General features: G+C 33.9%; 1 pseudogene across 1 annotated transcript; it reads right to left on the bottom strand.

Moving 5' to 3' along the window:
- Positions 1 to 3,435: 3,435 nt before the first annotated feature.
- LOC306663519 (uncharacterized protein C7orf57-like) lies at positions 3,436 to 4,451 on the bottom strand (annotated as a pseudogene). Its single transcript has one exon. The product of its transcript is annotated as an uncharacterized protein C7orf57-like (transcript).
- Between the last annotated feature and the right edge of the window lie 22,367 nt (positions 4,452 to 26,818).

Here is a 26,818-nt window from a genome sequence, read left to right as displayed (position 1 = left end):
CCACACTCTTCTGCCATTGTATTCTGCCTTACCTTGAGACCTGATGAATGGAGGCAGCCTTCTGTGGACTAAAACCTCTGAAACTGTGAGCCCCTAAATAAATCTTTCCTTCTTTACGGTCATTCTACTCAGGTCCTTTAGTCATAGCAATGAAAAAAATGACTAAAATAGACTTTCCAGGAAATAAAAAAAAGTCCCAAGAATGGTTTGGAACTAGTTTAAACAGTTTGAAACTAGTTTAAATCATGCAGTGATTAAATCATGCAGTGATTTAAATAGGGGAATTTTAATATAGCAAATTTTAATGTATGGTCAAGAGTAACTACAAGAAAAAGGGAGTTGTATGGCTGTGAGAAAGTATCCAAGGAGGAAGAGCAAAATTAGAAAGAAAGAACTTTCTCCAGGGCTGTTTCAGACCTCATTAAAGAATAGCTTGAAATTCGTAATCTAAATAAAAATAATTCGCATTAGACCATAGACATAGAGCAAGTTAATTCTAAAAGGCCAATTCAAATCAGTTTCTTCATTATTACATAACTCCTTTGTTTTGATCAGACTGACAGTTTTGGAGATTTAAACTGTCTTATTGAAAGGGTTTATTTTGTTTTGTTTTTTACATATTCCAGATATTAACACACTGACCAGTACTCAGCTGATAGATTCTTATCGCATCTGAACTAGGGGAAGAAGGCAAATGTGGATGCCACCAAACTTCATTTTCTGTATCTGTGAAGCAAAGCTTTGGGGTTGGATTTTACAACCCCTTAGCATTTTTGTTCTTAACCTTTATCCTTGAGAGTGTTTATAATGGTTCCATTAACACCTTAACTGCTTTAAAAGGCATTCACTCCCATCATTGTGAACTATTTTATACTTTTTACAGTGAAGAGTCTCAAGACTAAGACTCCTATCATCACAGAAGATGACTTAGTACAGCCCCAGGAAATAAGTGGAATTATAATTATCAAAAAAGTGAAAATCTACTTGCTTGCAGTGCTGGTAGATGTATGAGTTAGATTTTTTATTATTTTTCTGAAATTTTCATTTTCATTTCTAGACTTCCCTAAGGGATATGCCACTGATGGTGATTGACCTCCATGGAATGAAATAGCTCAGATCTTTCAGAATGTCTGTAGGCTTTATAAGGTTCCTGTAATAATGGTATACAAATTGGAAGTGATTTTTTAATGACTTTTTCATCATAAAAGGAAAAAAATTTTTAAAGTAAAAATAAAAGTACCCATTAAACATCACCTTCAATTCTACCATCCAAAGAGAGACCGTGTTAGCATTTTGATGTATGCTTTTTAATCTTTCCTTTTGCACATATATTTTCATGTTACGAAGTATTTCTAGGTACTATTCTAGATGATAGCAACATAGGAATGAACAAAGTTCCTGCCTACAGGGTGCTAAACATACTGTGTAGATAATTTTCTGCTTCTTAAAATTAACAATTTTTATAAGAGTTTTCCATGTCATTATATATTTTATAGATGTGCATATTCATGAATATTTTATCATATTATTTTTAGTTAATGCTGGAATATTATTTCAAATATTTTATAATAATTAATTCTGCAATAAGCATAATTGTATTCAGCTTTTTGTACATATTCTAAGCATCTCCTTAGGATGTTCCTAAAAATAGAACTACTTAGACAAAGGGAATAATATATATATATTTTTAATTTATTCTAATTATTTACACATGACAGTTGAATGCATTTTGACACATTGTAAACAAATGGAGCACAACTGCTCCTTCCTCTGACTGTACATGGTGAAGAGTCACACCTGTAGCATAATCATACATGTATATAGGGAAATAATGTCTGCCTAATTCCACTGTCCTTCTCATCCTCATCCCCTCTCCCTTCACATTCCTCTGCACAATCCAAAGTTCTTTCATTCTTCCTTACCCCAACACTATGAATCAGCATCTGCTTATCAGAGAAAACATTCAGCCTTTGGTTTTTTGGGTTTGGCTTATTTCACTTCGCATGATATTCTCCAGCTCTATCCATTCATCTGCAAATGCCATAATTTCATTTTTCTTTAAATCCGAGTAATATTCCATTGTGTGTATACGCCACATTTTCTTTATCTATTCATCTGTTGAAGGGCTCTAGGTTGGTTCCATAGTTTAACTATTGTGAATTGAGCTGCTATGAACATTGATGTGGCTGGGTCACTGTAGTCTGCTGATTTTAAGAGTGGAATAACTGGGTCAAATGGTTCCATTCCAAGTTTTCTAAGGAATCTCCATACTGTTTTCTCTAGTGATTGTACCAATTTGTAGAGGGGATAGTATTTGAGAATCTTAATATAAATTGTCAAATTATTTTGGGAAAGGTTTTGAAAATTCCACCAATTCTCCCTTCAGGAGTGTGCCCGTGTGGTTATCTCATCTTGACCTCAGCATTCACTTTCTACCTTGCTCCACAACCTCATGTGCCCTGGAATTCTGGCCTGCATGTGGACCTCTTTTCCCCTCTGACATCTAGGAGTTCAACCAAGTCCCCCCTGGATATCAGAGAGAGCAAAATGATGTGAGGGTATTTATCCCCTTTTCCTTTCTCCTTGCTGTTTGCCAGTCGCCATGGAATAAAAGCCACAGTGCCTATAAACTGGCCTGTGTCATATCACTTCCCTCTTCCCTGGTGACTTTAGCAATTTCTCATTTTCATTGTTCCTAATGTGGCTCTCACTGTTCCTGTGTTGAGGATGGTTTATTTTATTGCTGTTTCTTTCTTTTCTTTTCTTTTTTATGGTATATTGCTTTTATTCAATACATACAGCCATTCGCATTCTTACATGTTGCATATATTCTCCCATTTTATCATAAGTTTGATCAAATAATATAGACAAAGAGTGCTCAATTATGTGTCTCAGTTAATGAATTAAATGTCAAAAATATAAAACTACCTGAATGCTATATGAACAACAAAATTTATAAAATGACAGTCTGATTTTTAAAAAATTTTTGTTATACCTACTAAATTACATATTAAAATTAGATATCTTTTTTATGTAGATGATACATAAGTGTTTAACATTCTGGACTTCAGTTTATTTTTAAAGTATTAGGGGTCCTAACAAAAATTTAAAACTAGAAAATGTTACAATGTTTTATATGAAGTGCTTAAAATATCAAGGTATAATAAAATCTTTCTAAAATCTAAATGATGTCACTATATTCTGGAATTTTGTTTTGTAACAGGAAAATTATTTTGACAAAGAGCAAGCAATGGAAAATGCTTGAAGCTTATTCTGTTGATCTTTTAGTTCAATGTCTAATAGAAATTCCACCCCACCATGGGGTACACAGGATAGCAGGGAGGAAGTGATTAGTCCCAAGACACCAGGATGTCACCAGGCCAGCAAGGGAAAAGGTAATGGAGGACATGGTTGTGTTTACTGACCATCTGCTTAACACCCCAGAGAAAGGCAAGAAACAGAGGCCAACCCTTCCACCATCTATGCCTCAGCAATGCCAAATATGCTGCAAGATGAATTGTTCTGTAAAAATCTATATTAATAAAATACAAACAGGAGACTTATAAATACAGCCCTGATTTGTATCATAGTTAGCTACTAAAAATGTCATCCTAAAAATTATACTCAGGTTTATTTGAGCTCTGCTGGTGTCGACACGGGTGGAGGTGCTTCTGGGTTTGGAGGAGAAGACTCAGTTGCTGGGTGCACTTCATCTTGAGCTTTCTCAGAACCTTCAGGAGCCTCTGGGTCCTGGGGCATCTCTGTATCCTGGGGCCCTTTGGGGTCCTGTGTGGACTGAGACAACACAGAGGTCCTGGGCATGTTTGGTGTCTTCTTGTCGGAATCAGCTCGCTGCTGCTATAACCACTCATCTTTATATCCATTGCTAATAAGTTTGGAAAAGTTTGTTGGGGAACTGCTTTTATGACCAGGCATGGGAGGGAAAGACAGTCTGCTTCCAGCAGTGTCTTTAGGACCAAGCGGGGTCCCCACTTTGCTTAGATATTTTGAGTTAATGGCTGGCAGCCTCAACTTTTTTTTTTTTTTTTTCCTCCAAGTTCCTCAACCTCTCTTTGCCAAACCGTTTTCATGTCAAAGTCGAAGGGCCCTCTTCAGGATTCATAGCTGCTGTTGGCCTGACCAGGGCTGAATTCTTCATATACCATGTAGTCTGGCATGGACACCACAGGGACTTCATGCTGGTGGGCTGTGGGTGGCTTGCTGTGGCAGGTAGGGCATAGGCCACTGGGGCAAAATGCCTCAGCAGATCAGGTCTGCTGCCTTGTTTTGCAAGTATCACATATTCTGAGTCTGTTCCTTTTATCCAGTACCTCCCAGCTCCAAGTGTGTTCCCGTTGTGTGCTTCTCTCAGATTACTCAGTGCTGGGATCTGGGATGCTTGGTGGGACATCCACTGCCTTCTCAGAGCGCTATGTGGGCAGGTGGTAATACCAATCATTTCAGAGGTCTTAGTCCAAAGAAGGCAGGCTCCATTCCTTGGGGCTCTAGGTGAGGCAAAACATCACTGTGGAAGAGTGTGGCAGAGGGAACCAGCTTACATAATGATCAGAAAGCAGAGAGAGCTTTGTTGCTATTTCTAAGCTCTGCCCTTCCCTTTTGTAAATGGTGATCACTTAGTTTCAATATGCCATCATTTTTCTTCTAGAAACTACACATGCACAAACAACATGCCCACCTAAATGCACTTCTTCTAAAAACAAAACAAAACAAAACAAAACCAAAAAGCCTGTAGATAATAATTTATGTAAAATAATTATTGCAGTTTATCTTTGTTACATTTTGATTACTTAAGATAAGTGTGTTTGGTGAGATTTTTGTTGTTGTTAAGTAGTCTTTGGGTATATTTTCTAAAATTTTAATTGGGGTTGATAAATTTTTTCTCATTGATTTTTTTTGGGCTCCTTACATATTAAGGATGCTAATATTTTGACTGTAATAAGTGTTTTAAACATGTTGCTCCAATTTATCATTTGGTTTAAAACTAGTAAAATTAATAATTTTATTACTAATATTACTACTATGAGCAATATTTTTATAATACCAAAATATTGGTTGATTTTTGAAGATTACTTGATATTTTTTTTCCTGTAATAGTTTCAAAATCAGTGCATTCAGTGATCGAATATTTGTTAATGATTCATATGCTTTAGACTATCCAGAGATTTCATGGATGACTAAGGAGAGTGAAAAAAATTTTTAATGTCTAATTTCTTTCACTTAGTATGTTTTTGAGATTCTTCTTTGTTGTTAAATTGATGGATAGTTCATTATTTCTTATGTGTGAGTAGTGTTCCATTGGAAAGTCTGGATTACTTATCTATTTGATCTTTTTTATGTCGTGATTTGTTACTCTATTTTAATGACTGTGTGTTTACTGATTGTGTTTGTCTACTTTTTTGGTTTTCTTTCCATCGCATTATTAAATGGTCCAGATTTTCCTTGCTGAGATAAATCTCATAGTGAAATGAACAGACGCTGAATGCACAATTCCAGTTGGACAACACTCTCGTCAATTCTTGTATGTTCTTACTAATCTCTGTGTATTCAAAATAAATATGAAGAAAGGGATATAGAGTTCAGAGAATTTTGGTGAATATATATAGTTATGCAGCTATTAGCTCAACCCATATTTCAAATATTTGTATCAACATAAAAATTTCTGTCATTTATTTGTTGTTAATCCTAACTTCCACTCCTAACCCCCTCAGGCGACCACTGATTTGTCATCTATCACTATAATTTTGACTTTTCTAGAAATTTCATATAAATAAAGCCATATAATTTAAAGTTTTTAATGTCTAATTTTTTTTACTTATTATGTTTTTGAGATTCTTCCTTGTTGTTAAATGGATGGATAGTTCAGTATTTCTTATGTGTGAGTAGTGTTCCATTGTTGGTACTACAGTTTATTTATGTATTCACTTGTTGGAAATTTAATTATTTCTGAATTTTTGCTATTATAATTTTTTCCCATAAATACTCAAATATAAGACTTTGTGTAGACAATGTTTTCCTTTCTATTGGAAAGATAATCAGGAGGGGAATGGCTGTACTATGTATTAGGGTTATTTTTAAGTTTAAGCAAAATTCCAGAATGTTTCCCAAGGTTGTTGCACAATTTTGAATTCAAATATCATTTTATAGTTAACATAATTGTTGGCATTTTTGCCAACATTGAATATTGTTCTCTTTTTAATTTTAGCTGTCCCAGTAGAGTACTAATATTTCATTGCGGTTTTAATTCTCATTTCCCTAATGACTAGTGGTGTTAAGCATATTTGCATGCACTTTTTGTCATTTGTGTATCTTCTTAGTGACATGTCTTCAAATCATTTGTCAAATCATTTGCTACTGGGGATTAAACTTAGGGCATTTTACCATTGAACTACATACTTTGCCCTTCTATTTGTTTATTTATTTAGAGATAGGGTCTTGCTAAGTTGGTGAGGGCCTTGCTAAGGTGTTGAGGCTGGCCTTAAATTTGTGAGCTTCCTGCCTCAACTTCCCCAGTTTCTAGAATTACAGGTGTGCAATTGTCCTCTTTTTAAATTTTCTTTGTATTATCACATTGCATGTGTCCTATTTATTTTCTGGTTATAACTGCACTATTGGATTTATTATTTGATAATACTTATTTGGTCTTTAGCTTTTCTTTTCCTGTTTTGCTCTTTGGAGATCAAAAAGTTATAAATTTTATCAAGTTCAAACTGTAAGTTCTTTTAATAATTTCTTCTTTAGGTATATTATCTGAGAAACCTTCATATAACCATAGTCACAACCATATCTTATCTTCTACAGAAATCTTAAATTTAGGTTTGTAACTAGTTCTAGGAACCATTTTTAGAAAATTTTTGTGCATGCCTTAATGTTCATATTGAACTTAGTTTTATTTTGTTTTATTTGTTACATGTAAATGTCCAATTGTTTTAGCACCATCAATTGAAAATACTATTACTTCCCATTAAATTACCTTGGCCTCTTTTTTTGGAAACTTAATTAACCCTTTATGTGTGGGTATTCTTAACTCTATTTATTTTCCTTTATTTATAAATCTAATTTTAAGCCAATATCATGCTATTTTGATTAATGTAACTTTATAATTGTTTTAGAATAAGTGTTATTATCTAATTTTCTTTTCTCTTTCAAAATTACTTTGACTTAACTTGATCCTTTCATTTTCCATGTACATTTTAGAATCTTTCAATTTCTATAGAAATCTTGCTGCATTATGTTTGGGATTGTACTGAATCTAAATATCAGTTCAGGATAAATTATCAAATTAACACTACTAAGATTTCTGACAAATCGAAATGGTATATATTTTTATTAATATAAACATTCTTCAATTTCTCTCAGTAGTACTTAATAATTTTCTGTATGCAAGAAATATCTGTAGTTATGTTCCCCTTATTTCATTTCTAATATTGACAATGTGATTTATTTATTTATTTCCTTCTTTTTTCCTCCATCAGATTTTGCTTATTTTCATAAATAACTTCAGGTTTTATCATTTAAAAAAAATTCATTGAAATCTACGAGGACTTATTATTCTATTTATTATACTTACCTGGGTTTGATTTGTTCTTTCGCTAAAATCTTCACTTATAAGCTTACATTATTGATTTTAGTCCTTTACCCCTCTTATTAGATGAACTATTTAAAGCTTTAGTATTTGTATTTTTATTTTAATATATTGAAAAAATTAAGTTCTTCAATGCATAGGTTATTTAGGATTGCATTTTTTATTTCCTATATTTTAGGATTTCCTGGGTTTCTTTCTTGTTTTGATTTCTAATTTAATTCTACTCTGGTTAGTAAAATACTTTGCATGACTTCAGTTCTCTTATGTACATTGAGACTTGCTTTATAGTTTAACATTCAGGACACATCCTCACAGTGCTATGTTTTTATTTGCACTTGAAGAAACTGTATTCTGCTCTTGTGGGGTGTATCTATCAGCTAGGTTGTGCTGTTTAAGAGCATTGTTTCATGCTACATCTTTACTAGTTTTCCATCCAGTGTTTCTATCAATTAATAAGACAGTATTGAAATTAATGACTGTAATTGTTGAATTATCTATACCTCTTTTCATTCTTTTAGTTTTGCTTTATGTGTTTTTTTAACTTTATTTTTAGGTGCATAAACTTTTGTGAATGTTATTTTATTCTAATATATTGAAACATTTGTGATCATGAAATAAGGCTTTTTGTTTTAGTCTTAGACCTTGTTTTTATGTCTCTTTTCAGTGTTAAAATAGGGACACTAGCTCTTTTATGATTACAGTTTGTAAATATCTTTTTCTGTGCTTTAATTTTCATTTTATTTATGTTGAATTTTAAATATTATTTGAAATTGAATTTTTATTTCAATTAAAAATTTATATGTTACAAATAGTATATACTTAAACTTGCTGCTGCTTTTTCTTCATGTGTGTGTTGGTGGGGGGCAGTTTCTAAGAACCAAACCCAGGGCACTCTACTACTAAGTTACATGCCTAGTCCATTTTTAAATTTATTTATTTTTGGACAGGAGCCTTACTTAGTTATGAGGGCTGGTCTTGAACATGTGACCCTCCTGCCTTAGCCTTCCCAGCCACTGGGATTATGGTGTGCACTACCATGTTCAGAATTGATCTTGTTTCTTTAATCTAATCTGACAATCTTTGCCTTTTAATTCCAGGGCTTAATCAATTCACATTTAATGTAATTGTTGCTATAGTTGGAATAAGAGCTGCCATGCTGCTACTTTTTTTCTATTTGTCTCATATTTGTATTCTTTTAAAAAATTTTCTTTAAAGACATTTTATTTAAAATGCCAAAATTAAATAAGAATTTAACAATTTTATTACTATGCCATTTTAATTCTTTTGTAACATGGAGTAAATATTTTAGTCAATTTCAGTGGCTGTTCTAAAAATTATAATACTTAAATTATCACTACCTAAAAACATACATTCTCTCTTAAACACACCACATAAACACACACACACACACACACACACACACACACACACACACACATGCTTGAAGGACAATTTCACTGGTTATATAATTCTAGTTCTTGATTGATCGTTTTCTTCTTTCAAAACACTGGATACATTGTCCATTGTCTTTGGCCTAGATTTCTGAAGAGAAGTTGATTATTAATCATATGATTGTTCTTCTGTGTGATACATGACAATTTCTTCATGCTACTTTTCCAAGTCTTCAGTTGTTTTGGGATGGGATAACTCTAATTCTTTCTACTTGAATTCAATGTTCTTTCACCATCCCTAATCTACCACTGAGCCCATCTAGTGAAATTTTCACATTAATTATTCTAATTTTCATCTCTTGAACTTTGATTTGACTGTTTTTACAGTTTTGATTTTTCTATTAGATGTATTTGTTGGCTCAATCAATGATAGAATGTTCTTTGAGCATAGTTGGAATAGCTGCTTTGAATTCTGTATGCTTAACTCAACATCTGTGTTTACCACCCAAAGTGGTTGCACTGAACTAAGAAAGAAAAGATCAGACCAGTTTCTACTGATCCTCTTGTGTTTTGGGGGTGAGTATGGATCACTTTTTTTGGATTAAAATTGAATACTACTGATAGTATGTTATAGCAACTTTGGATTCTGCTTGTCTTTGGTTTTTAATTTGCTATTATTTCATTTTATTAATTTGCTTTGACTTAAATGACAGACTATCTCCATATTGATCTGTAACCACTGATATTCCTGTTCATTTTTTCCCCTGCTTAACTGGACATAGTCCCTGTATCTATGTGGTTTGGTACTTAGCCCATGATGTGGGCATAAGTTACAAATGTTTAGCCACATTAATCCCACAATGCTTTCTTTTAGCTACCCAGTTTATATTTGCATTGAGGAATACATTGAAAGTCTCTGCAACTTCTTAAAATTTCCTTGGCTTTCACTTTTGCTGGGCTTTCTTGAGTCTCCCAGATTCATATATTTGTTCAGTTATCAGTCAGATGTGTGGTGAGTTTAATCCCTCGACTGTGCCATGAATCTCTCACTTCCATGTTTTGTTAGTGTGCTGAGTTCCTGCTTCAAACCAACATCATAACCTTTGATTTCTACTTCCTCAGGCCAGTGAATTCACAGTATAGGTTGTGCTTCCATTTTATGCTAGAATGTTCTCTTGCTGGGAAACAGAATGCTTATGGGGATTCACTTTATGTCCATTAGTTTTTGTTTGGTTTGGTTTGTTTTCTTAAGCATCAGGTATCATAATCTCATACTACCCATTGCTTAATGACTTAAGACTTTCACATTCTATGATGTGTGCAAATAGTGTGGAGGGCAAGTCTATATTAGTAATTCTGAAAATGGTAGCATGTGGAAATCTAATGTGTCAGGTTTTCTGTGTAAATGTCTAAGCATCAATTCTTTTAGGCATTTTAAATTTTTATTATTTTGGAATGTAAACTTCTACTTAGTATATTTCAATTTTCAAATGAGTGTCATAACCACACCCTATCCCCCCTTTTCTGAAATCCTCATATTTCTAGGTGATATTGATATTCATATTAACTCAAGTCTTTGGGGAAATTAGTAGATATGATCGAAGTAGATAGTGAATTTTACTATTAGTAACACTCCAATAGTACTATTATCAAAACATTAAGAATCAAATATACTTTGGGAAAAACTTTAAAAGTTTGGGTTAAAAATACCTCATAAGGCATAATTCCACTTCTTTTAGGGCATACAGTCCACTAGAAGAAAAAAATATATATTATAAAATATATGATAATGCATTTCAGCTAATGTTGTAAACTTGATGAATGAGTAGTGAAAACATTAAGTCTAATGTTTTCAGATATTTAATGTTGTATGAGTTACAAGGGAAGAGACTGAGTAAGACAAAGTTTTCAAATATCCCTCATAGGAGGGAGGTAGAAAAACAAGGCCTAAAGCAGGAAGGATCTAAGGTAAAAAAGACAACGATGGAGCTTTTAATGAACAGTAGCTGATAATCTCCTTTATTACTGCAAAATAGTACGAAATGGTGGTGACTGCAGTCACCAGTGTACCAGAAAGTAAATGACCTTAGTAAGAAGGGTTATTTGTGTCATTTTTTGCTGTTTATTGTCCCCAAACAATGCAAACTCATATTGTCAGACTACTTAATTTAAAAAAAAAAATGGAAATCTAAATTTTTTTGTACAAAATTTCCCAAATTCTAAATGTTGGCAACCAACTATTTTATTGTATCATGTAGGCCACAGAAATTATGTTTAAGAGTGAATTTGACATACAAGGACCAGTCTGTGACCTTAGAGTTCACATATTCTGAAAGATGAATTAAGTTTGTGGCAGGGAAATTAGTCTTAAACATATTCTGCACCAGAAATAATGACTTAATGACTTAGTAAAGTCAGCCAGGCTGTTTCCCTGTAGCCTTTGATGATTGCTATTGCAACTTAATAAGCATAAAATAGTGGAAACACCTTTATATCCTTTAGAAAGCAGATGCATTTGAATGTTATTTAGAAATTCATGGATGAAAGTTATAAACAGAATCATTATTTTAATGTACTTAGTCTTTGGTTTCAGGGCTCTTTGAGTTTGTAAAATTAACATTTTTTAAAAGGAGAGGGAAAAAAAAAAAAAAAACTTCCTTGCAAATATCAACTCAGTGTTGCAAAGCAGATTGCAATGTCTCCACAGGGGCTGTAAGCTCATCAGTGTGCATCATACCCAAATATTTTACCAAGCTAAAATGCATGTTATTTACCAAGCAGATTGTAACATCTTTGGTAAAGCCATTAAATCTATAGTTTTGATATCTTTTCCAACCTTTTCAAAGTGTACATTGTCCTCAGTTAACCTAATAGCAAGTAAGTTCTTAAACTGTGATTGTGCCATAGAAAATAAATTGTTATTATATATGAACTGCCTTATTGCTCAATGTTGATTTGAGTATAAACCTTTTAAGTTTGCTTTCTTATATCAAAATGTAATTTCTAATTATAAAAAGTAATAAAGACTTAAAGAAAATTCTCAGATTTTCATATACTAAAAGAATATTTGCAATAAGGTTTCAATTAGTTAAGTGTAAATGGATTGAAACCATATGGATGTTATTTCCTTCAAATAAATATGGAATTTAAATAAATGTGGAGCAATATTAAATGAAGAAATGAACTATTTCTTCTGAACCTGAAATATCTGAATACTGAAGAAGTCCTTTCCTTAAATAAATATGAATATTAATATAGACAATGCCTTTTCTAGTATGTCTGTATATTTATGCATGTAATATGAATCTCTATGTGTGTATGTGTTTGTACATGCACAGTTTTTCTAGTAAATGGGGCTAAATTAATTTTGGTAATTGTTTTTGGTAACATTTATGCAGTTAGCATGTCACCAGTTGCTGGTCTTTACTTCCTCTTCATTGAGTTTGCAAGTTAGATAATATCTAAAAAGTCTAAGTTGACACATAAGTAATTAGTGTAATTTTGACTTCCAAATCTGTTATTGTAGGTTTTTGAATCTTAACTTGCTTTAAATTGTATCTCACTTAATCAAAGCCCTAAGTGATTAACCTCATTTTCAGAGAAATTGTTTTCAGAGAAATCCTAACACTGTCTGAGATTTTTTATGCTTATTTCTCTTGAGATTTTCTTTTTACCTCTTTTCCTTTGTGTTCTTCGGAAAGAATATAGAAATCAAGTTAAGGTAGAAAAAGTAATGCTTCAGTAATTTGCTTTAATATAAAACATCTTATTTTACATAAAGACCTCTCAAACTTCTTTAGTGCTTAAAATCAACTAAAATATATTGTTTAACATTTTTTTGCACCGAAAGTCAAATGCTGAGCCTACTCATTGTGTCGGTTGTTTAGTATCACTAATTCAAGTGCAGTTAGTGAAAATCTATGTAATTGATGCTTTCTGGGGAAAATTTTAAACGTGTATATTGCAATTAAACACTACACAACAAACCTTATTTTCTCAATCTTAAACACATTTTAAATGCGTTCCTAAAAATATCTGTGGAGACCAAATATAAATCAGAACATCAGTGCTATGGTGTGTGTGTGTGTGTGTGTGTGTGTGTGTGTGTGTGTGTATTTTCTCAGTGTATTTCTCAGTAGATTCCTTTTGTTACTTAAAATATCCTTGGCTCTTATGCCAAGGCTCTTTCTCTTATTCAAATGGAAATAAAAATATAATAATTGAAATTAAAGACAAAATCTACAAATCTATATCTTAAGTAATCTGAATTTATCTTATTTTGATTTTTTTCTGAAATCTTTATATGTACAACATATATATATATACATATATATATATATATCTTTTTGTCTCAAATCCATATTTTTACTTTGTGTTCCAAAGAGTCTGAGCCCTTGTTTTGCAAAAAAGTTATTCCTTATATCTGATTTTGCGGGAAGTAAACATATTTATTTTGGCTACCAGGGTTTGAAATTAGGGGCACTCAACCACTGAGCCACATCCCCAGCCCTATTTTATATTTCATTTAGAGACAGGATCTCACTGAGTTGCTTAGCACCTTGCTTTTGCTGTGGCTGGTTTTGAACTCTGTATACTCCTATCTCAGCCTCCTGAGTTGCTGGGATAACTGGCATGTGCCAATGCACCCAGCAGTAAACATACTTATAGAGGTATTATCTACTTCTAAGTCTTGGCAAACTTTTCTGGCTTCAAACTGCCAGAAGATGTATGTTAGTCTATAAGCATCAATTTATATTTAACTACTGAGATTATTATACTCGATTAAAAATTGTAGGTTAGTGACATTTTACATAGTGCATCATTGTATAAGGATGGATTTGATTTACTTTGAATAGTCAAAATGTTTTGATATAAAATGTTTTCACATCATCTTTGGTAGAGGTGGAATTTCTTTGGAAGTATATTGAGAAGGGTTGATTAAGAGTTTGGCTAGTGGGTGCTGGATGTGGTGGCACATGCCTATATCTCAGAGGCTCAGGAGGCTGAGACAGGAGGATAGCAAGTTCAAGGCCAGCTTCAGCAATTTATCAAAGCCCTAAGCAAGTTAGTGAGACCCTGTCTCAAAATGAAAAACAGAAAAGGCTGGGGAGGTAGCTAAATGGTAAAGTGCCTCTGAATTAAATTTCCAGAAAAAAAAAAAATTAAAGAGTTGGGCTAGTGGGTAGGATCCCCAAAATATAATTTTTATTTTTCATTGTCTTTAAACTTTGTTCAGAGGAATAAACCCCCTTGCTCCTATATGGAAACTCTAGCTGATCGTGACTTTTCTGCTTTCCTAGATAATAACATGGATCCATTCTAATAACACTTTAAGTTATAATTTCAGCTTTTAGAATATGAAATTTAAGATATGAAATTGCTGAATTTGGTTTCAAAGATAAAGGTGGTTAAGATTGAAGTTCCCGATCGGCCCTGAGGAAGCTTAAACCTGATTCTCTCCTGGGGTATTTTCACAGGTTTTTTACAGTTTCCTTGCTGAGGATTTGACAAGGAGGCTGGAGCTGTACTTTGTTCCTGGTGTTATCTTTTGTTAGTTCCTCAACTCTTAGTGTTTGACTGTAAACAACTGGATTGTTTCTGCTGATGTCTTTTACTGTTTTACTTTCCTGTAGTATTCTTTGCTCCCACGGGAATTCACACAGTCCCCTTGGTCAAGCTCAGAACTGATCTTAACACTGTAGCACATTGATCCCAAAGCAGACCACACACTCTTTGATCTCCTATCTTGAAAAGACACTAGTCAGCCAGGCATGGTGGCCCACACTTGTAATCCCAGTGGCTTGGGAGGCTGAGACAGGAGGATCTCAGGTTTGAAGCCAGCTTCAGCAATTTAGCAAGGCTCTGAGCAACCTAGAGAGAACCTGTCTCTAAATAAAAAACAAAAAGGACTGGGGATGTGGCTCAGTGGTTAAGCACCTTGGGTTCGATCCCCAGTACCAAAAGAACAAAAAGAAAAAGAAAACAAAAACAAAAACAAAAAAAGAAAGACACTTGTCAACTCATGTCTTGCTCTTCAGATTTTCTCCTTTGAGAATCAAATGCAAATTCCTAGCTGCTTTGGTTTCCTCAGATGAGAGTCAGACATTAAGAAAACAGAGAACACAGACCAAGATTTCCAAATAGTTACCCTGAAACTTTTATTGCTTAACTTAATGTGAAGGGGAGGCACATCTCCCTTATGTCCTTCACAGAGAGGCAAGATATTGAAAGAATGGACATTTTTTTAAGCTGTCTGTTTTATCTCAACTCCCTAAGGTTTCCCTCCCAGTAATGGGAACAAAGCCCTTAAAGCTGTTCCAGGAAACAGCCCCAAACAGAGAATAAAAGAGTAAATTGAGCCTGATAGCCAGATAGTGCTCAAACAGTAGGATTACCAGAAACTATTGACCAGAATCTACACCCTGTTGTAAAACATTGTGAAACATGTTGTATGTTATCAGCAAACCCAGACCCCCTTTGAAATTTCCTGGCAGCTTTGTTCCCCATTTTTCCTTTTTTCCCCCTTTTCCCCCTTTCATGTGCGACCCCTCCCGATGTGTGGTTTCTGCCTTTATAAACCTACAAGATTTTCTGCTAGGGACTCCACTCCTTGAGTTGGGTCCCAGCGCGCTGGAATAAACACCTCTTGCGGTTTGCATCAAGTGACGCCTCCTGCGGTTGATTGGGGTTGCCGTCCATCCATGGGACAGAATTGGGGTTTCCTTTTTGGGGGCCTTACAATATAGACAAGGCACTATAAAAGAATTTCATATGAATTTTAAATGAATTTATTCTCTGTGAAATTCTTCCTTTTTCATTATTACTAATTCCATTATAGATTCATGAACTTTGGAAAGGATCCTGGGGACAGTGGACTGCAAATCTAGGGTGTATCTGTTTATAGATATGTGGTTAACATTCTTAAGTGTATCTTGAGTATGTTTTTTAAAAATGTTTTGTGGTTGTAAAAAGTTTGCAAACCATCCATCAGATGGTGTCAGGTTTAACTGAGAGATATAGACAAAAACTGGCAAGAAAAACTTTAACTTTATGCAATTAAGAATTTAAAGATTTTCTTTTAAAAAATTAATTTTTCTACTCATTACCTTTAGAAAGTTGACCCATAGTTCAAACCATGGGTAAAATTCATACCTTTATCGAAAATCTAGGGAAAATTACCTTTCTAATGACCTACGGAAATAACCTTCATCTTCTTATAATCAAGAAGAAATTCAAATCAGATTCTGTATTCATGTTGAATATTAATATTCTGAGTATTCTCTGCAATGTGGAATACACTATTTAGTGATTTGTTTAAGGTAGTTGTTTGGAATTGAAATAATGAAAATAGTACTATTTAAATCTGAGTAATTGTCAGATTTTGAAATGAAAATAATCTTACAGATCATTTGTCCAACTACTTAGCTTTACAGATAAATATATAATTATCATAACAATAATATCCATATTTACATAGAGCTTTTGGGGAAATGGGAGCCCAGAGATATTGTTAGTCTCTTTCAAGGTCAAAGATACCTGCACCAGAACTCACATTTCCAAGTCCCCAGCCTCCATATTTATCTTGCACAGTAATTGGTATATGTAATTCAACTTAGCAAACTGAATGGTAAAACCGAAATATTTATGCCATAAAGGAAATAAATCTAAAAATAAATAGATTTCTGTTCTAGGTCTTTACGGGGCAACTATAAAGATAATGAATATTAATATAATGAAAAATATAATGACAACTTCCATTTGATTTCAGGAGCAAACCCAACCACATTTATATAAGTGAAAGGAGACATGTGATGGTGTGTGGATACACAGACCTTCATATCAGATGTTTTAGTTCTAAGGAAATGAACATATGGTTTTCTACAAAAGATATAACAGATTAGAAATAGATCTCTTTCCCATATTTTTAAATTTTAATTTTTTATCAACACTATCGTAAAAATGATTATTCAATCAACACATGAATAAGCAGGTTTGAGAAAACATGAATTACTTTCCATGACCTGGATTCTTCTCTCATTTTGATTTTGCTTACCTATGCATGACTTAATGAAAATCATTCTTCACCAGCCCTCTTGTTATTACTGATACTCTTAATGCAGGTTCTGAGTCAGACTGCTCAATAGGTGAAGAGAGTAAAAATGAAACATAAAATAGCTAGAGAAACATGCTGTAAATACCTGGGGAATTTTTAAAAACCGGGTTTGCAAGCTACTTATGTGCAAATGAAGGCATTTAATTGTAATGTGTCTTCTGTGATAAATGGGGAAAAAAAGTCTTGAATAAATTTCCCATTATAAAATGAGAAATTGTCATGCTTTGCCCTTTTCATTTGCTCCTTGAGAAAGGTGAACTTATCTAAAAAAAATTTATACCAGCAGAGTTGCTTTTATTCAGCTAATGAACTGCAGTAACTTGGGAATGGCACTATGTTGGATGGTATTAGAGGGCAGGAATAATAACACTTTTACATTATTAAATTAATAATAGGATTTTATAAAAACTAATTTTATTCTCAATCAGTTTTTCCTAGAAAATAATGAGTGACAGGTAGGAGAGGGCACAGGAATTGCATCTGTTTGAGCCCTGGTCCAGAGAACCACTCAGTGTCTCAAAAGAGAACACAGGTCCCCTGGGGGAGTAGATCATTTTCAGATTAGAAGTTTGCTTTTGGAGTTCAGGGTTAAAGAAACACTAATGTACCAGAAGCTATTTGCCGAGGTGTCAGCATAGCAGACATTGCCTTCTGGAGAAGAGACAATTCATTAAGGATGGTGCTCGATCTTATGCTGCAACAGACAAGATATAAAATCCATATATTAAGAGGAGACAATGAGATTTCTTTTGAGTGTCACAGCTACTGTTACTGCTCACACACAGGAAACTTCTACATGAGAAAAAGAGGGGAATAAAGTGTGACAAACACAAAAGGCAGTTGGCAAACAATGGAAGAATCAAGGGCACAGGTATTTATGAGAGGAAAAAAAAAGTTTTCTAATTTCAGAATTAATTCTGTATCCATATTTTCCATTATGATTAGTGTATTTATGTTGCTCCTAAAATCACTTCTGTCATCATTCTTTTCACCTGTGATCAGCAATGAAAATGCAAACAGACTTCTTTTCTCCTGTTTATATTACACGGCAAGCTACATTTACAGAAATAGTTTCTAAATAACCTTTATATATAACATTGTTTTCTTCTAAGAATACATGTTGCAGATAATCTTTAAATTTACTGAGAATCCTTGACCATGGAGTACAATAAAAATCAATTGTGGAAAAGGAAACCAACTGCTGCATTTCATAAAAGCAGGTTGGCTTTACCAAGCAGTGACTTTATTGTTTTGCTCTAGGCTAAGGATAACACTGGATAGTGCAAGTTTTCCTTTTTCTACTGCAGTAGGCTAGTTTCATGTACATAAACTCAAAGAGTGATATCATCGATGAGACGGTATTAGTTTAAGTGAAACCACAAAAACATTTTTTGTTAGAAAAAGGTTTGAGTGGGCCACACAAAATTAATATTAAATTTTCTGTCGTCTACCTCATTACTTTGGTAGATGACTTGCATTAAAGGCAGTGAAGCAAGGAATCAGAAACCTGGGTCTTTGCCATTTCTGCAGCGCTGCAGATATACAGTTTATACAGAAATTATGTATGTTGAGTGTGCTCTCAGAATATCTGTGCACTGGACTAGAAATTATGCCTTTATTATAATTCTTCAAGGTGTTGCTCTTTCAAATTATGAGTGGAAATCACTGTTATTAATAAGCAAAACCAGAAAACCAGAAAATACTAAAAAGTCATTATTTATACATTATACACAATATTAACATGTGTGCACAAGTAGAGGTACAACATTTAATCTTCTTTTGAAAATCCTGAAAAAATTCATGTAACATTTATTACTTTGGAAATCAACTCAGTTTATGATCATATGTAAATCAGTGATGTTCCATTTTTTAAAACAGAAGTAAGTTTATAGTCCTCCCTGAGAAAAGACTATTTCCTCTATTTAGTGAGGAATTGTACTTCAAATTGTTTTTATGAGACATTTTTAGGAATCTCATGTACTTGTTAAACTCACATGCATTGGCTATAATTTTATAACTTCTGAAGTGGTTGAATGATTTAACCTGGTAGAGAAATGTAAGTCTGATTCACACCTATGATATTTCTTTGTAACTTGTTTTAACTCTGTAGCATGCATTAATTGCTATTCATTTTCTGAATTGAAAATCTCTAATAGCACTTATTTCTGTAACTTTTGTTAATTTTCTCATTAATAAAATCATATAATATCTACATACCCACCACAGAAGATAAAAAATAAAAGTGGAGAGCAGGCTGTGTCCTGCTCTAAGTTATTCCGTGATGTGTAAAACAGCAGCTGCCAGCTGTGCCGCACTCTGAGTTATGAAGTTTGTTATGAGCTACTCAAATCTGAGTACAGTGCTAAGACAGAACTTGTCTGGGAGAATAGATAATCCCTAGATGTTGGACGTATGGGACTTGTTGAAAAGAGTAACTCATGGCTACATAGTACAATCATAAGGCACAAACCGATAAAGGAATTATTTTTGCCAATAAAAAAGTGACCACCTATAAACTTCTCAAGTTAAATCAGAAGCACATGGAGGCCTGTGCATACCAAACCCATACCAGAGAAATCAGGCCCATGAGCCTCTCAGACACATCAGACTATTAAAGGAGCAACCCGCTCAATGGAAACCAAAAGAAAAGTGCCCAAAATGATGGGACAGCAGTACACACCCAGTTGTCACCTTATCAGATCATCTGGTGAATGCTGCAAAAGGTCCACAGGCAGTGAACTCCCCACTCTGTCCCAGGGACTTCAAGTAAGGTTGATTTCCTACTTGACATGGCTGACTTTGAAACTGCCTGCCATCTGTACCTTGAAAAATGTGAGCAACTGTGTGTCTTGAACCCATTCCATGCTTCCATCAAGGTCCTCTGCTGGTTGTACCTTATCTGACCACCAGCAGTGACTTTTGTACCTAATCATCTGCCTCTTTAAATTCTGTGGCCACTATTAACCTTGTCTTAGTTATTCTGTAATCTAAACATTATATGAAGTATGATGTGTAAATCAAGTACTATAGCTATTGCTAATTGAGATTGGAATGGAATAAATGAACCTCTCATTGCCACAGTCCCTACACCAAGTGATTCACAAATACTCAGTGAATTTGAGTCAATGAAAATGATGCAACTTATGAATTTGTTATTCAATGAACTCTGGCATTGTGGAAATACACAATTATGTATAGTCTATGTTGATGGTATACCTCCCTCATGACGAAAATAAATAATCAAGAAAACAAACAAAACCCCTTCCTAATTCTTAATCTTAAATACATGTATTCTTTAGAGATGGTCCTATAAATCAAAGGGTAACTAATCTATAGGAGTCCAGGGCTAAAGATTCACTCAGTTATATAATGGGTGTGGTAAGCAGACACAGAAAATAATGACATTTTAAAAGTTAGCTTAAATTGCCCTTTCTCGATCTATTGCAGGACAATATCAAAGTTGGCTTCTCCTGTTTAGCATTTGCTCTGGAGGAAATTCTGCATCAAATGAAGGTATTTGCTGAAATTTAAAATGCTGTTTATCCTGATTGTTTGATTGAATTAGGACTATACTTGTGGTTTCACTCAATTTTTCAGGGTTTTTTGAGTTTTGGTCACTATTTTGTATCCATATTTTCCTTAGACTAATATCCTCTTTGGAAACTGTTAGTCAGGCATTCAAGGGTGTCAGCACATTGTAGCTGCTCAATTCACATAAATCGTGGCTGGTATAACATCAATGAATATTTCATGCACATTGGGAGCAATGATACTTATTTCTGCACATCTCCAATGCTTAGGAAACTGATCTTGTGATTGGAATCATGGAAAGTAACCTAAACTTCATGTCTTTGATCCCTTACTTAAAGGTAGATATCACCTATTCTTTGTGAAATGCACATGTATATAGCTGTATTTCCTCATCCTTTCTTTTTTAAACTGAGTCTGCAACTGTAACTTTATATGATTCTGAAGATTCATGATAACTTTAAGTCCTTTCAGTAAAAAACATATATATGAAGTGTGTGTGTTAGAGAAAGAGGTATCTTCTCAGGTGATAGTTTTCCTGACACACATAAGAGAAAACAACTTGTCTGTTTCAAGCACTCTGATCTCTTATTTAAAAAAAAAAAAGATAATTATTAAAAAGTGACGAACACAAAAATTCATCTTCAAAGTTTGAAAACTAACTGAACATAAAACTACTAATCTAAAAACAAAAAGCAAAACTCATACATCATCTTGAACTAATCTCAGGCCTTGGAGCAAGGCTGATGCAATCCATGGAACCAACAGACTGAATATGCATCTACAAATGTGGGTCAATAGTTAAAACCAAGACTTCTTTACATTTAGACTGATTATTTCAAGGAAGTAAACACTCCTCACTTGTCTTTCATAAGCATTTCTGTGTCATACAGAATCTCATTAGGCACTCCTCAGTGCTGCTCAGACAATTTTGCTATCCAATTTGAATCCATAAAAGCTGTAGCCTGTGAAAGTTATGATTTCACTTTCTTCACTTTACTTGTCTGTTATACCTTAAAATGTAATCCAAAATATCCAGGTTAAGGTACAATAACCAGCAGAGTGACATCTGTAAGAAATGCTGGAACATCTGATGTAGGTCTACCGAGGTGGGAGGTAGACCAAAGGCCATCTGTTGAAATGATTTCCATGGGGGATTGTTCGTAAGGTATAAATTAAGGCTTTGTTTAAGCAGGCATTGGTAATCAGGTCTGCTTAGTTGAAACTCCTATCATGCTGATATAGGAAATAAAGCAGGTATCATGATATATTGTGGATTTAGGTAATAGGTCTTTTGGAGAAAGGATCAATGTAGTTACATCATCTGAGAAAGACAATGAGTGATAGGAAGATTGCTGAAGCCCAACTCAGGGTTTCTAGGGAGCTATGTAAGCAGGAAGAATTAGGTTGCTAACCAAAAATCTTTCCCACAAGTTCAGTCAAAACTGTTAGCAACCCATGGATATCCAGATTCTACAATCTGGAGTCAGGTCAATAGAGTTTAAATTTAAGTTCAGAAACTTACAGAAACTCTTCAGGCAAGTTGTTTAACTTACCTGTGAAATAGGATTATAAAATTATGTAATCAACCTGAAGTATCTCTAGCACAGCATGGTAGATATTATTTAAATATTGTTTTGGTAAAAATTTCTTCTGCATGTGGTTTAGACTGCAGGTATAGGACTGGAGTGATTATAATTGAAGAAATCATGGGAAATACAATGATCTTTGGGAGTCTAGTACTGCTAAGGAGTCTTCCACTCTAACAAATAAGAAGAAACAATAACCAGGATGAGATATTTGCAGTGGACATCTTGGTCTAAATTTTTCTTCTACCCAAACCTAAATGTACTGTGTACTCTCTGCTCTCTCACAGATGCTTCTGTTTTCTCTCTTCATGTTTCCCTTGTTTTCATCAATCCTATCTATCCATCTAAGTTTCATAGATAAATCCCTCCTTACCTTCTCAGACAGCCAGTCATAGGTGCATGTGTTATTTATAATTATAGCTGAAAAGAAGCATAAACTGAAAGAATTGATACTTTTCTAGAGTAATTATGTTTACAGAAAAACTGAGCAGAAGGCACAGAAAATCTCACATACTCCCTACCACTTCCCCCATCACATACACTCTATTATTTGCATATTTAATTAGTAAAGTCTGTTTTTAACAACTGATACCCAATAGCATTGCATTATCATCACCCAGGGTCCATATTTTATATCAGTTTGCACTCATTGTGATGAATGGTTCTACAAATTTTGATAGATGTACAATGATATTTTCACTATTACAGTATCATACAGTAGAGTTTCACTGCCCTTACACATCCCACGTTCTCCACCTATTCATCCATCTCTCCTTTCCCTGAAAGCCTTAGTAACCACAAGGTGTTTTACTGACTCTATAATTTTGTTCTTTCCGGAATGCAATATAGTTGGAATGATAAAGTAGTACATACTTTTCATATCAACTATTTTCCTTAGCAAAATGCATTTATGGTTCTTCCATGTCTTTCTGTGGCACAATAGCAATTTCCTTTTATGGTTCAATAATATTCTGTTGGATGGATATATTATGGTGCAATATGGGATTAACCAGGATGTCCTTCAGTAGGTGAATGGATAAACACATAGCACATTAAACCTCTTGACATTTGGTTGTTTCCAATTTTTATCAATTATGAGTAAAGCTGCTGTAAACATCTATATGCAGGTTTTTGTGTGGATCCAAGTTTTCAACTCATTTGAGTAAAGACAAAAGAGTGCAATTGTTGCATCATATGGGAAGACTATTTTTAGTTTTGTAAAAAGCTGCCAAACTGTTTCCCAAATTGCTGTACCATTTTGGACTCCTACCGGCCATGACGAGAACTTCTGTTGCTCCACATTCTTGTCAGTGTTCATGTGTTGCTTCTAGTAAGTAACGTACTTTCTTGCTGTTGTAGTGAATGCAATGTCAGTTGCAATAATGAAAAGATATTGGACCTTCGGCAACTTAAAATTTACCTCTCTGTCATGTAATCATCCGTTGTGACATGACAGGTGGCACTACTCTTTTAGTCACTGAGGGAACCAGGCTAAAAATAGCTCTGTCATCTTAAGCAAATCTTCTTCCAAAATCACTCTTCTCATCAACATTCTTGACAAAAAAAGGGGGAAAGGCATGTTGAACCAGTAAGATCATTTCTTTAAAAAGTTTTCATCTTAGAAGTGATGCAAACCACTTCCATCTTAGTAGTATAAATCACTTATAAGGATGAAAACTAGTCAAACGACTTCACCTCGTGGCAAAATCACCTGGAACTATCTTCTCTGCCTACATAGTGGCTTCTCCGAAGCAACTCTGTTGCTGTAGCAGATCATGAAACTATTGGAGGATACTTAGCAATCCTCTACACATTTGCTAAAATATTTCATTATATTAGTTGTGATTGAATGATTTTTATCATTTTGTCACTGCAGGGACAAAATGCAGCTAAATTGGCAATGCAGCTAAAATACAAAAATAAGCAAGGACTTCCTTGAACCCGTTGGGCGCAACTTTGTCCGTGAAGTATTCAGATGGTTGGCTATTACCTCTGGACCTCCTTAGTAATACATTTCCCAGAGGCTACTACAAGATGATTGTATATCTTCCAGAAAACAGTGGTTCTGAGGAGGAAAAAGCTAATCTGATTTAATTGACAAAAAAGCAAACGATGTGCTTTTTAGTATATTGGTTCTTCAAAGGGGTGGTGGAGAGGGAGTGGAATAATAATTACAGACTTCAAAATCCAATCATTTCTGTGTACTCATGTTGCTATTCTCCTCCTTATGCACACAGTAATTTAGGTTTTGTTTTGACAGGAACATAGAGATATTCATAAACTGAGAGGCAATATTTAGAGATTTAGTGAGTATCTTATCAGATATAAATAATAAGTGTCCTAAATTTTTGAAAGCATGATTTAGAAAATGTTCCAATGTTTATCAGTTGACTGGAATCATGAGGATTATTTATAAAATTTAAATAATACCATACCTTTAAAAGATAATCAAAATATGCATTTAATTGATAGACCCTTGGAAGCGATTATGCTTGAAAACAAAAATACTTGGGGTAGGGATACAGCTCAGTGGTAGAGCACATTCTTATCATGTGTGAAGCCCTGAGTTCCATCTCTAGCACAGCAAAAATGGACAAAAATGCTCAAAAGTTATTTAATGCAAGGGGCATTAGGAGGTATCAATTAACAATTTTAATATCATTTTGCTCTTGCTCTCTAATATCAAATATTCTCACTTGATATATTTCTTTCTCCCTGTTCAGTAGAAGTTGGGAAAGGGAGAGATGAGTGGAGGGAGGGAAAAAGGAGAGAGATTGATTCCAAATAGATGTATGGATTTTAATATAGCCAAATACTTGTTAGTTGATATCAATGTTAATAATGGTTCTTCAATATGTTGGCAGTTATCTAAAATCCTCAAGCTATGGGCAGATGCTTTGTTCAATTTAGTCTGTAGTTGGCTCATGGCCAGAACTCATTCATGGTTTTAAAATCTGCCCCCCTTTTTTTAAGACCCCTTTCTATTTTAGAATCATTTAATAAGTACTGCCTGAACAATTGTGAGTTTCTATGGGAATATATCATAAATATACAGTTGGAAACTTAAAAAGTAGTAATTTTCAAAATTATGTCCGACCAGTGTATCTTTTGTCACTCTCTTTTGACTAAAAACAAGTACTGAAATGAATCGTCATTTGATTCTTAAAACCAAATTTGTGGATGAGACATTTAAACATTAGCAAAATTTAATCTATCCATCAGTTTTGAGTAATCAGTCATTAATGTTAAGTATGTAACAGCCAACATGTTTTTAAAAGCTCGTTATTTTTCTCAGATTTGTTTGGAAACTTTACCTTTTAAGATCTAGAAAGGTTTTTTTAAAAGTACCCAGTACTTATTTTTCTCAGAGAGAAAACTTTAGGCATGGTATGAGAGTCAAAAGAAATATGTTTTGACCTTGCATTATTCTTGTGCTATAGCTGGTTCTTGAATCCACAGATGTTGGCAGCTCTATTTTTGGTATTATGACCATGTCTCTTTAACACTTGTCTCTTTAAGGGCCCCTCAGCTTTGAGTCGGTATCCAAAGGTGTGAGGGAGGCAGTGCAGTGATACCACCCATAACAGTGCTCTATTGTGGTGCTGCCTGTGCATAGCCCTGTTCACTACATTTTCCTCTGTACATCCTGACAGACTCACACACACCATCTTTCTTTCTTAAAACAATAGTAGATTAAGATTCTTTAGTATTTACATTGTTATATTGTGAACTACAGATAAGCTTTTCACAATTAAGGTCAGTTTTATATGGGTCAATATACAGGCTATATATGAATAACTAACCTGTGAGTATGAAGAGTGTTTTCTCCTTGAGTTCACATGATGGATCCTGATTCTGATCATTGCTTTTCTATTGACTGGAGCTTTGTCCTCCAGAGTTTAGGAGGTTACAGAGTTCATGTTTATGGGAGCAGGCATTTCATAGATGACATTTTTCATACAGTTATGAGAAGAATCTTGAAAATAAATAAAAACTCAAGTATAAGCTAAGCTGGCTCAGTTGTTTCCACACACAAAATAGTATTTAAGTTTGTGGTGTATGTTTTAAAATTTCCTATACAACACAATTCTTTTTAATGTCTTGGATCAGATTTTGTGCAGAATACATTAACCAGAAAGGCAAGTAAAATTGCAATCCTTGCAATTTCTTAGAAAATAATGATCTAGAATTAATCTTGTTTTCTGGACTATACTCTCTTTACTGGATGATTAAATAGTAACTCCCCAAACACAGGAGGGTGATATTTGAGGTTCAGTCCTAGTTTCATTTGATGAAGTCATTCTCTATTTATTAATATAGTTATATAAGATGAAAAAGATCAAGAGCTACAGTTCTTTCAATAACTCTAGGAATTTACAAGCAATAGTAGAGAGAGCTGTATGCCATATCAATGCATTCTTTGTACATTACTGCATACATTCAGTAAATATGCATTAACTAAAACTAGAAAGAATAAAGACACTTTAGTTTCTATTCTTTTGCCTAATTATATTACCTCTTCTACCTTAAAATATAGACTTATTTAGATTTTTCAAAACATTTTCACAAATGACTTATCTAACTGATCTTCAGA

The sequence above is a fragment of the Sciurus vulgaris genome (assembly GCF_902686455.1).
Source record: "Sciurus vulgaris genome assembly, chromosome: 6".
Taxonomy (NCBI): Eukaryota; Metazoa; Chordata; class Mammalia; order Rodentia; family Sciuridae; genus Sciurus; species Sciurus vulgaris.
The sequence above is the reverse complement of the archived record's forward strand: the minus strand, read 5'-3'. Positions and strand labels throughout refer to the sequence as shown.